Source organism: Parasteatoda tepidariorum, chromosome 1, assembly GCF_982258835.1.
Source record: "Parasteatoda tepidariorum strain Cologne lab strain chromosome 1, Ptep-v5.0, whole genome shotgun sequence".
NCBI lineage: Eukaryota > Metazoa > Arthropoda > Arachnida > Araneae > Theridiidae > Parasteatoda > Parasteatoda tepidariorum.
The window spans coordinates 52,936,613-52,942,023 of NC_141755.1; positions in this window are offsets into that span (position 1 = coordinate 52,936,613).

Below are 5,411 nucleotides of genomic sequence, written 5' to 3' on the forward strand. Positions count from 1 at the left end.
TATATTGACACCAAAATATTTTTATTTTGTATCGAAACTTTAATGGATATAACAACTTCCATCTCATAATATTACTAAATATCAGAATTACATTGGATTATTAAATGTTTTTTGATAATTTGAAATGTAAACGAGCGTCTCTTGTCTGAAAGTAAATTTTCATTCCTGCAGAAGCTTCTTTCAACGTCTACTGATGTTATAGGTGTGTACTTGAAAAAGACGGTCTCACTTACTGACAATTCTTCTTCAATTTGAAAAGATTTTGCTTCACCTGTTAATATCCTATAGATTTTCTACATTGTTTGGAAGCCAGTGTAATAAGGAAAATTGATAAAAAATAATAAAAATTGGAAAAAATTAACAAAAAACTTTAAAAAATGCATTAAAATGCAAAATATGCCCCAAAATTTAAAGAAAAATGCCCTATAAATCTAAAAAAATGCTCTAAAAGACAAAAAATGCAAATGTCATCAAAATCCGGGCCTTACTTATAACTAATCTGTGTTTTTAATCATTGAACTAGGTTCTCTGTTTTTATCAAATTTGAAATTTAAATTGTACTTAACAAGAAAGCACTCATTAAACTTTCTAAATTTTTATGCTTTTTGTTTTCCATTACATTTCCTACCAATAGCAGAATTTTTTTTCTTTTTAAAAAAAAAGAGAATACGAGTATAATTTAATGTATGAGAATTCTTCTTGAAAAAGTTCTGAATTAATTTACTAAAACATTTAGTCTTTGCAATTAGTGACCATTGTAAAATCGTAATTCATTTTAAATCATTCACAAAACAGGGCAACAATGCAATAAATAAAACTAGTTTAATCTGAAATTGTTTCTAATTGATTCTCAATATCTGTTATGTGTTTTTTGACATTAATGTCTTGATTGATAATGTGTCATGTCTGATGGATTTTAATATTTTTGGTTGTTAAAAATGAATAATAATCTAAACAACATTTGTATTCAATGTCTCCAACCATAAGTGTTCATCAATTTTTATTAGGAAAATGTAATTCTACACTGCATATTTTATAACAAATTACACTAATTTTAATGAGCTCGATTACCAAAAACATTCAAAATAATTTTTCATTTGTATTTTATTTGTTCCAAATAATTTCCCTGCAGAAATTAAAAGATGTGTATTGGAACTGTTCTTTTTTTTCATTTTGAAACTTTATTTTCAGTCTGAATTCTATGAATAACAGATTTTGCTCTAGAAAGACAAATTTAAAATAATCGGTAGACTTTAAGTACGTATCAAAATAAATTGTAAAGAACGTTTTTTAATTAATTTGTACACAAATATGTTTGCCTCCTTTGTTTTAATTTTTATTTACATGAAAATTTCTCTTGAGTTCCTTCAAATTTCTATTTCTTCAGGTGCTAATTAATCCACTTCATAGATTATCCAAATTTTAAATTCTCTAAATACTGAAATTATTGTTATAAATTTTTAAAAACTCTGTTTTGAAATTAAAAAAAAAATTATCATTTCAATCAATTATACTATTTACTGCATCTTTAACTTATGTTATTACACTAATGAAAATTGGAAATTTTCTTTAGAAACTTTTACTGCAATATCCCTTATAATTTAAAAGATAAAAATATTTTTGAAAACTAAGCCATTATATACCCTCCTACATTTGAGATTTTTTCGAAATATTTTTTCTAATTACCTAATAGGTAGTGAACTAAAATAGAAATTTTTAAACAAATAGAATTGTTATAAATTTTTAATCAGATTATTAAAATATAGTTGATTGACAATTTGACCTTTAATATATCTGTGTAAATAAATAGTGGTGGGCAAAGTTCTGTATCTTATAATTATTAAAATATTCATTCATTACCTTTAATATCATTAAAAAAAAAAATATTTCTAAACCATGGACATTCGATAGTAATTTGTTTCATAAGCAACCAACGTCCTTGCTTAAATTAATTTCAACTTCTTCTTTCGACAGCTGTTATTTTTACTTTTGTGTTTAAATTTGGGCATTATTGCATTGAAGGGTCCACTTTAGACAAAAAAGGATTATTCTTCCTCCATTTCATAGTCTCAGTTTCCTTATTTAAGTGTATTGGGTTTTATTGAAAATTATAAAGTTTAAAAGAAAAATATTATTTAATGACTGTACTATATCAGACTAATTCCCATATAGGTTATGGAAATTATTTTTTAAAAAGCACTAGTCTGTCTAGGTTAAGCAATATTTGATTTAATGTTTTCAATCCTTTTTTCCATAAACTTTTAATCAATAACTGTGTTTGAATAATTAGGAAATCTAATATTAAAACTATAACTTAAGTTGACCGTACCTGTTGGATGCACATTCTGAAAATAACTAATATTTTGTGAAATTATAGATATATACTACTATTTCCTGTTAAAGAAATTTTACTTTGCATGCCTTGTCATGTAATACCTTGAAAAGGTAGCTTGAGTACCACATTAAATTAAAAGGAATTATTTAGATAATAATAACTAAATATTAAATGTTATAACTAAAAAATTATGATTAATCTTAATTTTTTAATAAATATTAAAGATCTATTTTATAAAATATTTCTTTCTGTAACATGTAATGGATGTTTTGAATGTTTTTAAAATTTTCAAAGTGTCAGTTGTTAAAGTTTCGTCTGGTTACATTTTGAAATGCACTATCTCCTATTGTGTTCAATGCTCAATTAAATTTAATTTCTTGGTTAAATAGAAAACAATTTTGTGCACATAAAACCAAGAATATAGTGATAACGTTAAGAAATCTATGCAATTTACTTAGTTGCCACTGAAAAGACTAATCTATTCAGAGAGAAAACTGAGACAATATAACAATATATAGTTAATGACTTGAAGATGCTTTGTGACACAAACTATATTGCTGAAAAAAATTTTAAGTTATTGTACAGTTAGTTCAAGGACTAGCAGTAATAAAGTATTTGACATTTTTATAGGTATTATATTTTCATAATTAAAAAAAATAGGTGTAAATTATTTTAAATAATTGTCATTAAATTGCAGATGGTTTTCTTTTGCAAACAAAAAGTTGTGTGTGTGTGTGTTTTTTTTTTTACTCACTTTGTAAAATGCAGGTTGTTTCTTCAATCACATCCAAAGCTAAAAATAATAGTGATATTTCCTCTGCTTGTGCAATTGAATGTTTTCCTTTGTGACAGAAATGTTTCACTACTTTGTTTTTAAGAAAGTTATAAATGATAACTGTTTTATTAAATAATCTTAAATTTAAAATTTATTTAATATTTGATACAAGTCTATAATCTGATTAATATATTTTACATTTGATAACCATGTTTTGAATTTTCTGCATATTTGCATAAACTAATTATGAAATATAATATAAATTATTATCAAATTGCATACACCATAATGATTCTCTTCTTTTATCTTAGCTTGCAACAATTGTTTTAATATTCTTGTGAAAGTTATACTATTGGTAATTTTGTAATACTTTCTACCTTTTATTTTAATTTTAAGCAACTATTTGAGATAAATTTTATCAAATAACATTTTTGTTCTTATTAAAACAAGCTATAACAATAAAAAGAATAGAAGTAACAATTTTTTTATAGTTACTTGAGGAAATATGACTAACTTGAAATTTTTCTTAAAAAGGATATTAATATGCACAATTTCATTTTATTTGTAAATATTTTCTTTTTTAAGCTTATGGTGCATACAACATTTTTGTGATCCTTTTAATATTCTATAAACTCTAACCACTCATTTTACCTATTTATTCTTCCAATTAGTTTCAATTTTTATTTATGATGACTTATTTACTTCAATTGACATCTTCAAAATAACTATCATAATCTTAGTTTTAATATTTAGCTGTTACTCACTGTTTATGACTTGTTAGCATCAAATGTGTAAATTTTATTTTATCAGACTTTAATCACCTTAGGAATAATTTATCACTATCGGTAACATGTGTTTCAAAATTTAAGCATGTGCGTCAGTTGTGACACATTTTCACACTGTTTATAATTTGTTTGCCTTAAAAATATACATTTTATTTTATACTACTTTAATTAATAAGATTTCAAGAATAATTTCAACTCCAAGAATTCTAAACATTCTTATATCAACTATATATTTGTATATGTAATTATTTGATTTTAAATTTTCACAAAACTTATTTGTTATCTATGAGTCTATTTTTGTTTATACAAATTTTTTAAACCCAAAAATGAAAGTCCATAAAAATGTTAATAATAAAAATTTTTTCTTTATGTTAAATATATTAATGAGTGTAATAATTCTGAAGAAAAAAATTTTAGCAGTTTGTGTATATTTCTCACGTTGTAATTTTAGAGAGCTTAGATAATTTTCTTTGTTTTATATAGAATGTAAAGAAGTCTTCCTAGAATAGCTTAATTTATATATCAGAAGATTCTTAAATTGGCCTTAAAGTAAACATATCGATCTTAATTCTAGTACTATTTTAGAAAAATTGCAACTTGGTGATTTAGAATTAATGTTTAGCTAATTTGTATTCCAACTTTAGAGTGAAGTTTTTAAATTAAAGAAGATGGGAAATCAGAAAGTGATTGCTAAATTTTTTGTATTGCTTTATGAAGTTGTGATCCAATTAAAATCTTAATATCTTTGCATAAATTTTATTTTAACCTTTGTTATTGAATCAAAACTAATTTTTCTTTCACTGAATTTGAAAAACTGAATTTTTCCATTAAAAATATACATCTTGTTTTATACTACCTTAATTATTAAGATTTCAAGAATAATTTAAAAGATTCAAGATGAATTTGAAAACTGAATTCACAGAATTTTTTCCCTTTTACTTGAAAAGTATTAAAAATGTTTTTATTTATTTATTGTATGTGAAAAATAAGAATGCCTGCTAAAATCATAAAGGTGATTTTTAATTTCATGCATAGGTTTTTGAAATTTTTATTTTTCTAATAAGAGACTGTTCAAACGTTATGTAAGCATCTAGCAATATTGAGATTTGTTTATTTTTATTGACAAGATGGTGAAGTAGTATGAGCATTGCTTACCCTTAAACTAAATCCTTTTTAACCGAAAAAGTCCTTTCTGAATTTCAAATGTAATTAAATTAAGAAAATTTAAAATTTGCTTTTGGAATAAGAAAAAAAAAATCTCATATAAACTTGAGGGGTTCCAGAATCACCAAAAATAAATTTCATAATATTTGAACTGACTCTAATTTTTTTTTTTTGTGCTCAACAGTGTTAATAGTAATAAATCTTATACAGTATATCTTTGCTCAATAGCGTTAATAATGGTAAATCTTTATCTTATATGTTTCATAACAAGTTTCTTCAATATTTTTTCCTAAAGTAATTTATGATTATTGTACTTATTATTCAATACATTTTTTAAAAAAAACATTTAGTA